Genomic DNA, 17,385 nt, shown 5'->3' on the forward strand with positions numbered 1-17,385 from the left:
TTCACTTGGAGATATCCTTCCTTCTTTCTACCTACAACTCTCATATTATTATTTACTTGATTGCTTTCTCTCCAAAGTGCCCCATCTTTTGGTTCAAACTATCTTTGTGGGGTAAGCATTGTGGCATAGCAGACTAAACCACCACTTGTGATGTCCACATTTTATATTAGAGTGCCAGTTTAAGTCCTCACTACTCTGCTTCCAATCCACCTTCCTGCTAATGGATCCTGGGAAGCAGCAGAAGACAGCTCAACTACTTGAGTCCCGTCACTGCCACCAATGTGGAAGACCTCGATGGTGTTTCTGATTCCTAACTTCAGCCTGGCTCAACCCTGGCTTTGGCGAGCATTTAAGGTGTGATTCAGGGAGGAAATACCCTCCCACCCAATGTGTGTGTGTGTGTGTGTGTGTGTGTGTGAGAGAGAGAGAGAGAGAGAGATTCTGCCTTTCAAGCAGATGAAAATAAATTAATTAAAACTTAAAAGATATCTTCTCAACCTCCTGTCTCAGCTTCTCTTTTCAAATATTCTGTTTCAAACATGCATTGCAAACAAGGCCTGGTCCTCGCTCACCTGGACTCTGTTCTTGTTTCTGCTGTAACTAAGCCACTGCCTCCACTGTCCACCTATGAAAATGCTAACTTTATCTCTAGGGACATGGAACAACCTCCAAGAAAGCCTTTCCAGCACCTCCCTGCCCATGGTCACTTCTCCCTCTCTCCCTTAGATGTTGCCTGTAATTAACTATATACTTCAATACCCCTTATCTGGTGTCATGGCAGTACCTTAAAATAATTAAGAAAACAAACTGAAATTAAGCTGTTGGACTCATATCCTAGCTTTGAAGCCTATTTGTTGTAAACTCCAACAAATTATTATGCTTCATCAACAAAATAGGAATAGTAACAGAAAATTCATGAAATAGACACTAGTATTATTAAACTAACTAATGCCTTAATAGTTTAGGCCATGATTAAGATCAGAAACTTTCTGGCACATAGGATTTAGCATATTAGCTACTCCTATTAATTAATCACACACAGAAACTTGTAACTTCTCTGCTGATGATATTTAACTCCTATGCTGTTTCCTATTTCACTCCTCATACCTTTACATCCTATTCTGTGACCACATAGCTCTTACTAGTTTTTCTCTCTGTGTTGGAATTTCCTGATCCTAATACTAGAACCAGATCTGAAATTGAACCTGAAAGATTATAGACTTCCTATCTGGCTTTCCTGAGGTTTTTGCTTGTGCTACGTTCAAACTAGATCTGTTTCTCTGTACTTTTCCATTCATACAACTCATTCTTTTTCCCTGGAATGACCCCTAACAAGCTCTTCTCTATCATATCATATCCTGGCATCTATCCAACTAGATGTTAAGTACATTAAAAAGGGAAACTACAAGTTGCATTCCACACAGCATTAAGCACATAGCAGATGCTCCAAAAATGTTTATTGAATAAATTAATTACATGGAAGTACAGATAGTCACGGTTTATTATTATTTTTAGTTTATAAGAAAAGGCGATTTATATCAGTGAAATCTAACACATATCTGTGAGAGTTGTGTTGTGGGTTCAAAGAGATAATCAGAACATTTCAGTTGGCTTGATGAATAACTAAGAATTTTCCCTCCTACAGCAGTAACACTTAAAAGACCCTCTATTTCATTAGTGAGGTTTATTCGTTTATGGCTCCTGGAAGACAGGGATTTGATATTTATTCTCAGGCAATTGGAAAATTGATTTGACCCATTTAGGAGTTTAACAATGGATTCATAATAACTCTTCTCAAAGAATACAAAGGAACAAGTACATCAATTGATCAATAGTACATTTAAGAAGAAAAAGAACTCAAGATCAAGGGACTATAAAGACATCACTGAAGAGCTCCTTCTATTCAGAAAATTAAATCATAAAATATTGCAGAGGGTACAAAACAAATAAATTTGGAAGTATTTCCTTAAATTAGAGACACCAAGTGCAGGGAAGAGGGGCTTCAAACTCCTTTGTGTCAGTGCAAAATCAATGTGACCATCTCACTGAAGACCTGTGGTTCATTGAAAATGTTTAATTTAACCCTGTGGTCAGTCTCTGATGTCTTTTTCAAGCCACTCTGAGATCCCACAAAGTCTGCGCTCTTACTCTTCTCTTGGGAACAACAAGATTCACAGATGGATGGACAAACCCCAGGAAAGCCCTCATGGAAAGGCTTTTGAAAGGAAGAGGTTGAGCGGCTGCTGTTCTCTATGAGCTGCCCAGGGAAAATGCCTGCCTTCTGCTTTCCTGCAGAAGAAACATAAGCAGCCTGGGAGAATATCTTTTGCATCATTCATTTTTGTGACTTCCCTCTGATCAATAGGCAGAAAATGCTAATTATTCTAACAGTTTGGGTTTTGATTTTTTTTCCCAAGCTTCTTGGCTTCATTTTCTTTCTTTAATCACTCTAGCCCCTAGGATGTAGTCACCTTTGTGCTGTGAGGTGTGCACCTATGCACCCTGCAGTTCTGCTCCCTTAAGAGCCATCATTTCCCTATACCACCTGCTCTGACGCCAGACCCGGATGACTGGAACCGTGAGAGTATTGTCTGCTTGACAAGACTAGGCACTAATGGTCAGAGCAGCCCTGTGCCTGTGTAATAAGCATTGTCTCCAGCTAGGCTGGAGAGGGCAACACACACTGAGACCACCTCTGTTCAAATGGCCACGGCCCCTGCTGCTGCCCCTTGGCCAGGACACTTCAAGGATGTTGCTTACTACTTACTACCATCTCAAAGAGGGCCTCAAGTCCTTTTCTTTGCCTTAATAAGAAACCCTGAAGTCTCAATTTGAGAATAAGCCTTGACAAATAGCACCTCTCTTGTGGGCCTCCTTCCCCCTCAAAGTGTTTCCCTCTCACAGTGAATGCTAGGAAATATGGTGTTGTTAATATAAAACTAAATACGGCCAGTGCTGCGGCTCAATAGGCTAATCCTCTGCCTGCGGCGCCGGCACACCGGGTTCTAGTCCCGGTCGGGGCACCGGATTCTGTCCCAGTTGCCCCTCATCCAGTCCAGTTCTCTGCTGTGGCCTGGGAGTGCAGTGAGGGATGGCCAAAGTCCTTGGGCCCTGCACCCGCATGGGAGACCAGGAGAAGCACCTGGCTCCTGGCTTCGGATCAGCGTGGTGCACAGGCCGCAGCAGCCATTGTGGGGTGAATCAACGGGAAAAAAAGAAAGACCTTTCTCTCTGTCTCTCTCTCTCACTGTCCACTCTGCCTGTCAAAAAAAGTATATAAAACTAAATACTAGAGTCAAGCACTATAGATTTAGCTCTAGCATAGAGTTAAACTCTCTAAGTTTCATTTTGTTCTCTGAAGAATGAGGATAACGGTATCACCATCCTCTCAAGGGGTGTGAGATTTAAAGTCCAACTTCTTCATGGTCTTCTATCTCTGGGAAATGAAGATATGGAACAGCAGATCTCTGTGACTACCCTGGTGGGCAAGACCACTGCCCTGGAGGTCTAACCCAGTGATTCCACAAGAAGGATATCCGGCCTGACCCAGGGTCTGATTTTTGCAGGCAGACAACTGGGGGATGACCACCTTTTTGTAAATGCCCAGAAAGAGTCCATAAGTCCTTGGTTCTTTTCTGTGGGGCTAGGTACAGTATTCCTTCTGCCAGCTTACTCAGAGGTACACCCATGCCAAATGATACGTGCATGCCTTTCGTCTCACTCCCCATGCCCTGAGGGGCAGCTTCCTTCTTAAACTCCATCTCCATGGAACTTCAATACTGTTTCCTTTTCCTTGACTGGGAAAAAAAAAGTTGCTCTTGTGTAGGAGTTATCACATGGTCTGCTCATGGTAGGACCCACATAAATGATTGTGGTGATGATGATAGTAATGATGTTGATGTTGATGGTGGTGGGGAACCTTTCCAGATGTTTTCCCAGAGATGAACACACTTATATTTATCATGACTGAACTCTCCACTGATGTGGGGGCATAGCCATGACAACATACTCCTTCTAGTCTTGTGAAGCCTTGATTCTCAATGTGTTCCAAACAGAAAGGTCCTTTATGCTGTGTTATACCACTGGTCACTTATTTATGTGTTGCATTATTTCCACAGGCTCTGCTAACCATTTTCTGACTATTACTAAGAATTCAGTGAGATAGATAGATAATGTAGTTCCCCATAGCAAAATCCTGCACCACAAGGATACATTTGTTAAAATTAAGGAGTCTATATTAACATATTATTATCATCCAAATTATGCCCAGATTCTTATCTTTCTTTTTCTTATGGTAACCAAATGTTTAGCCACAGATTAGCCATGAATAATAAAGATTATGTTTTTCCAGCCTCTCTTGCTGCTAGGTATGTTCAAATGACTCAAACATGACCACAAAATAGAAAATAATGTGACTTGCACTCAGATTCCAAGGCCCTCCCTCAAGAGACAGATTCAAGGTGCCCTTAATGTTTTCCTTCTTTAGCCTATATTTTTTCTCACTTTTTGGGACCATCTTAGTCCCCAAGGTCAAGGCCATGAGTAATAAAACAACAGTATAAAAATAACTTGTATCTTGGAAGGCTTTATACAGCATAGCTACAATTCTAAACATGTTTAGGAAAAAATAACAGTAATTTTTTATCTTATTTAAACTCCTGTTATTTGGGATATTTTGATACCCACAACCACAATTGTTATGAACTCATATAAGACAGCAAAGGTCTAGCCCATGTGTGCATCATACTTCCAATCTACTACAGGAAGTAAGATACAGAAATGAATGAGCGGGCTATAAAAGTGGTGGAAATTGAGTGTTAGAGAGTACAGAAGAGGGAAAAATAATTTATTGTGGTGAAATAGGGGAACCTTACAAACAGAGGAATGTGAAGTTTGTGTCAACAGGTGGTATGAGGAGGGGAAGAATTTAATATTTGGGGAACAGATTGAATTCACATGAACAATAGAAGGACATTTGAGAAAACAGATTGTGTCCTGGTTTGACTAGAGAGACATGAGAGGCAAAAGAAACCTGGGCAAATAGACTGGGGTTCTTTTTGAAAATAATCTCAGGCAAACAATGATGACTTCAGCTGAGAGGAAATAGGATTCATTGAAATCTTACATAAGGAAAATTAACTTGGCTCTAATATCTGAAGAGGTAAGATAAGAAGGCTGTGAAAGAAGTGGAGGAAGGATAGTGTTTCTGTCCCTGCAGTTAGAGTGAAGGCATCAAAAGAGACGGAGACGAATGTTTAGGAAAGTGTTGAAAATGCACAATCTTTCAGACCAGACAACTGAATATCAAATGTGAAGGGAGCAGAGAGATGCATTAAAAAAGTCTGAGTTTTAAACTAGTTGATAGCTCAAGGAATAGTCCATTAACTGAAGAAGGGTAGTTAGAAGCAGGAAGCTGTTTGATGGAGTGGATATGATAAGAAAGGTTGGCTGGCGGCATGCCGTGTGTGAGGTGCTGTAAGGAGGGCACGTTCATCAAGCCATTAGAAATATGCTTAAGGCAGGAGAAAGTTTCAGCCTAAAATACAGACACTGTAATCATTCCCAAAGAGGTGAAAGTTATAATACATTGATAACATGAGAGGTGGGAGGGAAACAAGCCCAGACAGGAGCTTGATGTTTAATGCCTTCCTAGGTGGAAGGAGAAGAGGTATCTCAGTCACACGAGGGTCTCTTAGGAAGTGTGAAGAGAGAAGAAACTTCTGAATCAAAAGTGGTGTTGATCTGCATCAAATGCTCTTGGGTGGTAAAAGGTGGGAGTGCTAATGAAAGCCATTCAATGTGATGGCGGGAAGCTAATTACTAAGTGGCAAGAGCATTTTTCATGGTTATGAAAACAAATGCAGTATTTCAGGAGGTGGTTAATGAGTGGTGCAGGAGCAGAAGGATATGTATTGTCTGCTTAGCCGTAATAGACAGCAAGTTGTTAGGAGATAGATATGGATGGATACAGGCTTCCTGGGAGTAGGAGAGAAAATAAATTCAGAAGGGTAAGCTGTTGCTCACACTCTGATTGCCCGCTTGACTTAGGAAATTTAGCCATCTTTCACGGGGAATATTCTAGGATTTTGCATCAGAATCTGAGAGGATCAAATGATACCTTTTAGGAAGTTGGCTAAGGCCAGGATGAGGGACATGGGGAAAGTGAATGCTAGTGTTTAGGGAGGTTCTTTTCTTTCTTCCTTTTTCTTTCTTCTCCTTCTTTTTTTTTTTTTTTTTTAGGTTGAGAAAATAATAAAGTATGCTGGTATCTTGGACATTTTGGATAACAGTAGCCAAAAAATACGAACACACTGGGGTTGAGGTGACAGAGGCTGTTAGGTCGTCTTGGTCCTGTTACACATAGGACTGGGTGGTGACAGCTGCCCCTCCCCTCCGTGTCAGGAGGGCACAGGAGTCGTCGCCAGGGGGCGCAGGGCTGCTCTGCACAGGCTGCCGTGGAAACCAGGGGGACGGGTCCAGGCTGGTAGGAGCTGCTCTGATTCTGTGGAGGCTTGCGACTATCTGGTGTCATGAACGTCGCTGGTGATGCAGCCTTCGGCCTGTGCCTTGTCAGGGAGCACACTTCGATTTCACGGAGTGGGATTGGCAGCAAGCTATTCGGCCTGCGGGTGTCTGGCCGCAGCTGTGCAGTTTGGTAAATAGGCACTCTGCAGCAGGGATGTGCCATCGTAGGGGGCCAGAGGAGCACGGGGCCAGTCTGTGGACAGATGTTCTAAAATTAGCCGGTGTGGAAATTGTACAACTTGGTGAATACAACAACTGTTGAATTACTCACTCTAAGGGGTAAATGTTACCATGAATTATGTTTTAATAAAACTCTTTTTAGAACAAAATATGTGTTGGCATTAAAATAGCTTTAAGTAAATTACGGGACATATAAACACTCTCATCTCAAAACGCAGCACAATTATCCTTGTGTCCCACTGGACTTGCCTCTAAACACCAGCGTAACAGTTCTCTTGGAACCTCTGGCTATCCCCTCAGAGACTTGATTCAATTTTCAGTGTCTTACTTTTATTCTCTTGCTCATTTGTTTTCCTTTCATAGATTTATTAAATGTTACTAATTCCAACAAGTCATTTAAAGTTGACTTAGTATTTTTGATCCAAAAGAATCTTTGTTGTGAAAATTCCTGCAGTTCTGGGGACACTGGTGAGCAGCCTTTCAGCACACAGCTCTGAAGTAGCGTCAAAACAAACAAATGAGAATGACAAAAAGAGCGGCCAGTGCTGGTGCAGCAGGTTAAAGGCCCAGCCTGCAGTGCGGGCATCCCATGTGGGCTCCAGTTCTAGTCCTGGCTTGTTCCCCTTCCTATCCAGCTCTCTGCTATGACCTGGGAATACAGAAGATGGCCCAAGTCCTTGGGCTCCTACATCCCCGTGGGAGACCCGGAAGAAGCTCCTGGCTCCTGGCTTCAGCTCAGCTCAGCTCTGGCCATGGCGGTCACTTGGGGAGTGAACCAGCAGATGGAAGACCACCCCCCCTCTGGCTTTACCTCTCTCTGTTACTCTGTCCTTCAAACAAATAAAATAAATATTAAAAAAAGAATGACAAAAACAAAAGTGAATTTAGCACTGATGTACTGGTAACAATAAAGCTTTCTAACAGTTCAGTGGCTTCATTAGTTTCTATGGAATGAGAAAGCTATCAAAAAAAAAAAAAAAAACTAAGATCACTCCTACAAGTAATAGAAAGCAGGATGGGTAGAGGAGTTTTTTTTATGTGTATTTTTTTTTATTATTATTTAAGACCTTTATTAGCAGGTGCTTGCAGTTTGTTGACTTTTTTGAAAAAATCAAGTTGTAAACTTTTATTACAAATTAAAAATGAAGTTCTTAAAAATCTCAACTTGACCAGATATGAAACAATTTAAAAACCTTTAAAGGTGTATTGAGAAAAACCAGGCTTTTTTAAAAAACACATTTGTCGTTACCAAAAAGAGACATCTTTAGGTAAAAATAATAAAAACCCCATGCTGCATAGATAATGCAGATAGTTCTAGTAATCTGGTCAACGGGCAAAAAGCAAGCACTTAAGGTCTTCAGCTCCAATCTTTTGTTCATTTCTTATTGCTGGAATTTCATATTCATTTCTTCTTGTTGGATGACTAAACCGGATGATGGTAGAGATGTTAAGCCGGCATTTACTCAGCCCCGCCCTGCTCAGCCTCGGGAGCGGACGAATTCTCAGCTGGTGGATCGGCTGCTTTTGTCTCTTTGCCATCTTGTGGTTTAGGGTTATCTGGGCGTCTGCGTCGGTTGTTGAAGTTGCGGCGGTACCGACGCTGAGGTGGCTGCTGACCCTGGGTCTCATCTCCTTGGTTTTCCTTGTCTTCTTCATTGCCGTCCTCTCTAGGCTGTCTTTGGTGAGGAGGACCTCTGCGGAATCGTGGTCTATAACCCCGATACATATTCTGTCTCACTGGTCTACCTTGTTCTCCTGCACCCTGGTTGTCAGCACCTTCCATCACTTCTCCCTGCACAGGAGGGTTGGAATACTGTGGTCGACGCCCATAGGGTCTCCGCATGTAGTAAGGTGGGAACCTTCGCCTGCGGTAGGGCCGGCGTTGTTGGGCCTGGCCTTCGGGAGCGCTCTCCGATCCCTCATTCTTTTCCCCACTCTCACTATTCTGGTAATTCTGCTGGTAATTGCGTGGAGGACCCCTACGACGTGGGTAGCGTCTATAATGGTTACGGTCTGCTGCATATTTACTGCCTTGCACTGGAACTCCACCAGGACCTGTAACATTTGCTGCCTCCGCACCCTTTTCTCCTTCAACAACATCAAACTCCACAGTCTCTCCATCTCCTACACTGCGAAGGTACTTCCTGGGGTTATTCTTCTTTATGGCAGTCTGGTGTACAAATACATCTTCCTTGGTGTCATTCCTGTTGATGAAACCATATCCGTTCCTTACATTGAACCACTTTACTGTTCCCAAAACCTTCGTTGCGATGACCTTCTTGTCCCCGCCGGCGGGTGCCGCCGATGTGAGGCCGCCCGGGCCACCGCTCCCTGCGCCGCTGCGCGTGGTGCCGGGCTTGGTTTCGGCGGCGCTGAGGGCGGGGGCACCAGGGGGGGGCGGCGGGCGGCTGCTGGGTCTCGGCCTCGCTGCTCATAGTTGCGGTGATGGTGATTGGGGCCAGCTGCGGCAGCTGCGGCTCCTCCCGGGGTGTGATGGTAACTAGGCCGGTGGCGGCGGTGGGGCTGCTCAGGGCTCTCTGGGGTCCGCTCTCCGCTCCCGCTACCGATCGAACTGTATTATGTGTATTTATAACGAAGTTCTGGAATGGATAGTTAAAATTAAAGTTAGCATAACACTGATTGTGTTAATAGCTTTAAAGATTAGAATGAACATATCTTGTTTTTTCCTGAAACATATCTGTAATATCTTTTTGGACTGAGAACTAGAACCATCTTAGAAAGGAAAAGGAAAATGTGGGCCGGCGCCACGGCTCACTAGGCTAATCCTCCACCTAGCGGCGCCGGCACACTGGGTTCTAGTCCCAGTCAGGGCGCCGGATTCTGTCCCGGTTGCCCCTCTTCCAGGCCAGCTCTCTGCTGTGGCCAGGGAGTGCAGTGGAGGATGGCCCAAGTCCTTGGGCCCTGCACCCCATGGGAGACCAGGAGAAGTACCTGACTCCTGCCATCGGATCAGCGCGGTGTGCCAGCCGCGGCGGCCATTGGAGGGTGAACCAACGGCAAAAGGAAGACCTTTCTGTCTCTCTCTCTCTCACTGTCCACTCTGCCTGTCAAAAAAAAAAAAAAAAAAAAAAGGAAAACGTGAGTGTGACATTTTAGTCATTCAGAATGATGTGTGTATATGTGTGTGTGTGTGTTAGCAAATATTCCTTGTTATCCAATACAATCCTGCCTCTTGAATATGTCCCTGCCAACATTAGAATTAAACTGTATCTTTGAACTCCCATAGACTATAAAACATCTTTGGGACTTTGATGAACCTATTCACAGTTGTACCTCCTTCTTGAGTTTGGAAATTTTCTTATTTTTTTTTTCTCCAAAATTCACTCCTAAGCCCTCTTCTACTTGATTCTCTCTCCTTAAGTAATCATAACTACTCCCAGGGCTTCAATCACCATCCAAGCATCAACAAAGCCAAGCATCTACATTCCAGTCCTGATGTCCTGTCTGTTATTCAAAAGAGTACTCAGCATCTCCACTTAGATTTCTCAAAGACCCCAAAAACTCAACATGTAAAAACAACTGAATCCATGACTTGTGTACTAAACTTTTTCTTGATTGATATTTCCCCATCTCAGCACGTGATCCAGGGCTTGCAGTTATTCTTGATCCTTCCTACTTTTTGCTCCCCAAATCCCATGGCTTCTACTTTCCAAATATCTTTAGAACCCATCTCTTGTCTCCATCTCCCTGCAACATCCCTTGTGCCATCCACCATCATCCAACACTAAGCACACTCAAAGACACTCTTAAATTGTTTACCCTCACCCATTATCAACTTATTCCAGTTCAGTCTCCATAATGTAGCTTCATTTTAGAGAGCAAGAGCTTGTCATGTCTTCTCGTTAAATAGTTTTCAGTGATTTCTCATTTCTCTTACGAAAGGAAAGACACAGCCCATGATCTTTAATATGTCCCTTGAAAGCCTGCATAAACAGGCTGCCTTCCACCTCTTCTGCCTTAGCTTGCTCTTCTCTACACTCCTGCATTATTGGTCTTGAGAAAAATTTACTCTGATGGGCCATTCTCTTTCTTGTACCAGGGCCCATATATATGCTGTCAAATAATTTTTCTGTCTCTCCTACTTACTCAGCCTTTCCTTATCTAATGCCTCCTTTATGGCCAACACAAATTTCGCTTCCTTAGAGAAGTATTTCTGGACTCTACAGTACAATTTCCTCTCATATGCTTCCACAAAACATTTCTCCTACACAGAACTCAATAAAATTGCTTGATGACTCTGTTCCTTACCAGGCTGCAATCTGTCTTGCTCAATGTTATGCAGCCAGCAACCAGCACATTTTCAGGAACAAAAAGTTGAATGAATGAATACATGTTTTTGGTGAAACTACTGCAGGCTTGAGTTAAAATTCCTAATTTATTCTTTTCTGTTGGTGGAGCAGCAATTATCATCAAATACCAGCTCAGCTCAAACTTGTTTATCAAATTAACAGAAAGAATAACACTAGAGATGATATATTTGTGTGTGTGTGTGTGTGTGTGTGTAGCAGAGTGAGAAGTAAATATTAGAAACTGAAGACACTATCCTGGAGGGCTGGCTTCATGGAATAGTAGCTTAAGCCTCTGCCTGTGGTGCTGGCTTCCCATATGGGCACTGGTTCGAGTTCCAGCTGCTCCACTTTTGATCCAGATCCCTGCTAATGGCCTGGGAAATCAGTGGAAGATGGGCCTAAGTGCTTGGGCCCCTGCACCCACATGGGTATTAGGAAGAAGCTTCTGGCTCCTAGCTTTGGATCAGCCCAGCTCCAGCCGTTGTGGCCATTTGGGGAGTTAACCAGCAGATGGAAGACCTCTCCCTCTATTTCTCCTTCTGTCTATAGCTCTGCCTCTCAAATGAATAAATAGATAAATCTTTAAAAAACAAAACATAACAAAAAACATTTGGCATGATTGAAAAAAAAAAAAAAAGACACTCTGCTGGGAGGAAACTAGTGGATTCAATCAAGCCTAGACAGAAAATATCTGGAAGGGTGAAAAAGTGTGCCTGTGCACTGAACATGAACAGACTTTTTTCTTGCCATTATTCCCTAAATAATAGTATAGTGTTCAGGGAATTTAAATTTAACATTAGGGAATTTAAATCTAACATTAAATTTAAATTTAAACACCATTTAGATAGTGTTTATATTGTGATAGGCGTTCTAAATTGTCTAGAGATGATTTGAAGTATATGATAGGTAGTAGAAGGGCTATATGCAAATACTATGCCATTTCATTACAGGAGTTGACTCTTCATAGTGGTGGGTATTCACAGGGGTTGTGGAAACAATCCTCTACAAATACTGAGGGATGACTGTATATTTGATGTATACATCAACAGTTACTAGAGGATTGTCACTAATCTAATAACAGTGAATACTTATTTGGGATAAGGAGTGGAAATAAGACGAAATTCTTTCTCTGTTTATAGCTCATTAATGTTGAAGTCATTTACACACCAATGCCATGTCTTTCAAGCTTGTTTTATTTCCATCATTCTATGAAATACAGTGCGATGGGAAACCAAGACATAGTGGCGAAAACAGTTCTGCATGAAAGATCTCTGTGAGTGAGACCCCAATGGAATGAATAGGCCATCCAAGAAGGATCTACTTTTCTCTGAAGGGAGGAGAGAACTTCTACTTTGCATATGGCCCTGCTAAAAACCGAGTTTTTGGACTCAGAAGGCTTCCATAGCCTTGGAAGCTCATGTCAAGAACCTTTGGTGATTATTGACATCATAAATAAGAGTGTCAGTTGTTAATTCAACAACAGGAGTCACTCTGCACTTGCTCCTCAAGTTGGACCTCTATACTTAATGAATATACTACGAGAATTAATGGTAAAACTTGGCTTCAAACTGTACTTTATACTTTGTGTGTCTGTGTGGGTGCAAATAGTTAAAATCCCTACTTAATATAGAGTTGGTCTCCTGCATATGAAGTCAATTAGAAATGAATTTTAATGGAAAATGGAACGAGAGAAGGAGTAGGAGGTGAGATCGGAGTGGAGATGGGACGGCGAATGGGGGGAAGAAACACTATATCCTTAAAAGCATACATGTGGCCGGTGCTGCGGCTCACTTGGCTAATCCTCCACCTGCGGAGCTGGCATACTGGGTTCTAGTCCTGGTTGGGGCGCCAGATTCTGTCCCAGTTGCTCCTCTTACAGTCCAGCTCTCTGCTGTGGCCCAGGAAGGCAGTGGAGGATGGCCCAAGTGCTTGGGCCCTTCACCCGCATGGGAGACCAGGAGGAAGCACCTGGCTCCTGGCTTCGGATCAGTACAGCGCAGCGCACTGGCCGTAGTGGCCATTTGGGGGGTGAACCAACGGAAAGAAGACCTTTCTCTCTGTCTCTCTCTCTCTCTCACTGTCTAACTCTGCCTGTCAAAAAAAAAAAAAAAAAAAAAAAAAAACAACCTGTACATGTAAAAATTGCATTCATTAAATAAAAACCAAAAAATAAAATACTGTCTGAAGCACAAAGATTGAAACTGCTATTATGTGTAAGTGCTCCTACGTCAGTCTGATGATGTTTTGCCTTCATAGGACTCTTCTGTTGGTGGTAGAATCTGTTTGGTAACAGGGCTCTATTGAATCCCATTCCATTACCGTCTTTGCCATTTGTGCCCAGCACTTGCCTGTTTCACTGGGATCCAGTCCCAGCTTTTCCTCTCTGTGTTTGCAGTCTCAGAGGTCTGAGTCTGCAGCCAGCACTTCACAGGAACTGCTGCCCACCGTGCTGCAGGTGGGCTGTGCCCATAGAAGCTACTGGAAGGAGATTTGGAGGAGGAGAAATAAAGACATCAGGTTGATGTCTTCCCCTTCTCTCTGCTCTGAAGTACTCTTGAGTGGACACCAATGCTTTCCTCTTGGCATCCTCTCCCTCCATGGTCCATAGTGAATCCATGTGATTCACTAGCAACTTTGTTCCAGGGTTCAAGTGTCTCTCTGATTCTCCAGCATGAGGGCCGAGAGCAACTTCCTATCTCTGCTAGTGTTTTCGCTGTCTCTTCTTCTCTGTTTACACAGTCAACCCTCACTATTTGGGGGCGGTTGGTTCCAAGACTTCAGTGGATATCAAAATCTGCCAGTGCTCAAATTCCTCCCATAAAAGAATGAAGCATTTTCACATAACCTGTAGATGTCTTCCTGTATACCTTATTCCTTAAATTTAATTTAATTGAGAGGCAGAGAGCTCTTATCCACTGGTTCATTCCCATAATGTTCACAATGGCAAGGGATGGTCAGCCTCAAGACAGGAGCCAGCAACCCAATCCAGATCTCCACCTGGAGGAGTGGGGAGCAGGGACTCAAATACTTGAGCCATCTCTGGGTACCTCCCAGGATGCACATTAGCAAGAAGCTTGACTTGGTAACAGAGCAAAGACTCAACAGAATCTAGACATTGTGATCTGGAATGTGGGATATGGGCATCCTAAGCAGCATCATAACACCTAGGCCAAATAGTTACCACTCCTTTATACATTAAACAATCTCTAGATGACTTTTAATGCGGAATAAAACATAAATGCTATGTAAGTAGTTGTTATATTGAATTGTTTAGGGAAGAGTGACAAGAAAAGAATACCAGTGTACATTCAGTAAAGATGCAGGCCTCAGTGTATGGTCCAGGAACAAGATGTGAAGCAAATGAACAAGGCTCAAACAACAGTGCTGCAGAGGGCCTGGGGAGCTGTGAGCTGGAAGGAGGACATAGCATGGTGTGCCCACACATGACTTCACTGGAGTGGATTCAGTGTAATGTTCAATGTGTGGCAAATTCAAGTTTTGGTTTAGGAACTTTCTGGAATCTGAAAACATTTTCCATTTTAAAATATAGTTTTGTCATCTTCACATATCATATATACAATTTTGTCTGATTACTTTTAATAACTGCAGAGTATCCTACTGTACACTTAGATTATAATTCACTTAACCAATTCCCTATTGGGAGTCACTTGCAGTGTTTCTAATTTTTTTCTACCATAAATAAGGTTGAAACAAATTGTTTGTATAAATACCTGCAGGGTAAAGTTCTAAAAGTGGAATTGCTGGGTCAGAGAGTAAGATGTCATAAATTTTAATATGTATTACTAAGAGGCATTCTGAAATGAGTCACAATTTACATTGTTATCATGAGTGGATGGAGAATTTTTTTCATATATCATTGGCAACACAGTATTTTGTGCCATCTGAAACACACATACATATAAAAAAACCCACTTCACCTTGTATTATTTTTCTTCTGCAAACTTCTAACCCATATCCTATGCATTTTTTTGTTAGATGATTTTTAAAATCTGCTTACTACTTTATAAAATATAATAATAATAAATTATATTCTATGTTGTTTAGTGTTATAAAGTTTTAATTATTTGTCTTCAGTACTCTGAATACCTATGTTTTTTGCCATGTAGAAACTCACTACTTGCAAACAGTAGAGACTACGGCAAGTAAATTAGATTTAATTAGCCTCTAATTCATTCATCTGAAAAAGAAATAATATGCTCTCCTCATTCATGTTTGTTTTGAGGATCTCTGAGATTGCATGTACAATTTTTCTTTGCTTAGACCATAGATAGCTATTTTTTTGCTATATTTTCTGTCATGCCACATCACCACAGTTGAACTATGCGATAATTTCTGAAGTGGGTAGGTCAGGCCTTAATAAGCTCTTTTTAAAGATTAAAAAGCTGAGATTGTGGGTGCGCATTTGGCCTGACTATTAGGACACTACCATCCTCTACGGGGGTTCCTGGGTTTGCATCCCAACTCTGGTACCCAGTTCCAGCTTCCCATTCATGCAGACCCAGGCATCCACATGGTAGACCTGGATTGAGTTCTGGGCTGCAGTTCCTGGTTCCAGGCTTCTGCCTGGCTTAGCTCTGGGGTGTTTCAGACATTTGAGGAGTGAACCAACAAATGGGAGCTCTCCCCCACCCCAGTTTGCCATCCCCTTTCCTCTTTATCTCTCTCTGTCTATCATTGCTCTCTCTTTCTGTCTCTCTGCCTCTGACATTAAAAAAGCTATGCTCAGAAAGTTTTCCTGAATTTATTGCAGACACCTGTAATGATTTAAGATTCAACTCTTGATCTCTATAAAAAATAAATGCACTTACCACTTTATTATTCTGCTTCCTAGTGGTTCCTAGTTTGTTGAGAACAAAACCAGAGAGTTTCTTCTATGAATGAAAAGGAAAGACTCTAGCAGAACTAAATTAATAGGTAGTTCAGATGGACTCAAAGCAGACTTTGTGGGATATTCTGCAAATTTGTTTCAAATTAACATATCAACTAAGGGACAAAAAGGTATAAGTGTGGTGAGAGAAGGGAGGTGTGCTTATGAGCTATTTTTAAAATCATTTTATAGCATAATTTTTTCAGCTTCAAAACAATAGCCCAGTCCTCAAATATACAAAAAGATATTTATTGTGCATAAATCTATTCAGACAAACAATGCATAAATGCAACTCTATAAAACAGAATATTTAAATACAAAGAAAAAAAGATACTTTCCAGAAATATCATATTGCAATATGCAATAGTATATTCACAGCTTTTCATCTACTATTCTTGGAAAGAAACTTGTGACATGAAAGAAAATGCAGCAATGAAAGATGATCACAGAGAAAAAGTAAACATATAAATAAAAATGGAAATATCCAGCACACAGAACATAATCAGTAGGCCAGATGAAAGTTTAAACATTTCAAATATCCTGGGGACTTCATTTGTTCTAATAAAATGGAAATAATTCCAGCCAAATGCTTAGAGATATTTGCAAGGTTTATATAGATGCAAAGCATTTTAGTTTTAGAGGCAAGAATGGGAGCCTAAGTCCGAGAAGACTAATAGCACGTTCACCACTTCTGAAACCTAGCACAGGCACTCCATATTTTTCACAATATTAGAAGGTCAGCCCTGTGGCTTTTTACTGAACAGAGACGCTGCTATATGAGTATCTGAATGGTAGGCAATGCATGGCACAAGCCATTAAAAGGAGGAGCCAGCGGCAGCAGGCACAAGATGTTTCCCAGAACATCTTTGGAGGCCATGGCACAAATCTATTACAGTCTAGTACACTAACTCTTCCAAAGAAGCACCACTCAGGAATACCACTCTGAGAGGTAGACTTTACCACTATTGCTAGAGACTAGAAATGTATATTTGATTGGAAATAAATTTTAAACAGTAAAATACATGCAGTCCTTCAGTCAAGAATGCACTAATATATTTCAGAAGTACATTTCTCCGACCAAACATTACATTGAGTTTGCCAAGAGGCAGGGATAGCTTAAGGCGGGGTAAGCGTAGGTGCTTCAGCTTTGACCTGGCCCACAGAAATATACAGCTGATTCTATTCAGTCTACACGGGGGCAGACCCCAGGAGCTTTTGCTTCAATGCCACCGCCATACCACTTGAGGATATAGTTAATGTACTGAGCTGCTAGATAGAGTGTTATTCGCAAAAGATAAAACAAAACACAGACTCTCAGCCTTAAAGAGGGATCACTTCTTGGATGTCAAGCTGTCAAAGACGAGTGGGGACTCCCCTTCGATGTCAAGGGAAGCCACGTGTAGCCCGGCACTTTGGTAACCAATTGAGGTTTCCTTATCCAAAATGCTTGGAAGCAAAAGCGTTGCAGATTTCATGGGGCTG

The 17,385-nt window shown here is 42.1% G+C and overlaps 1 pseudogene; it reads right to left on the minus strand.

The window, feature by feature from the left end:
* Positions 1-7,733: 7,733 nt before the first annotated feature.
* LOC127482565 (Y-box-binding protein 1 pseudogene) lies at positions 7,734-9,155 on the minus strand (annotated as a pseudogene).
* Positions 9,156-17,385: the final 8,230 nt, after the last annotated feature.

This window comes from Oryctolagus cuniculus, chromosome 10, assembly GCF_964237555.1.
Source record: "Oryctolagus cuniculus chromosome 10, mOryCun1.1, whole genome shotgun sequence".
NCBI lineage: Eukaryota > Metazoa > Chordata > Mammalia > Lagomorpha > Leporidae > Oryctolagus > Oryctolagus cuniculus.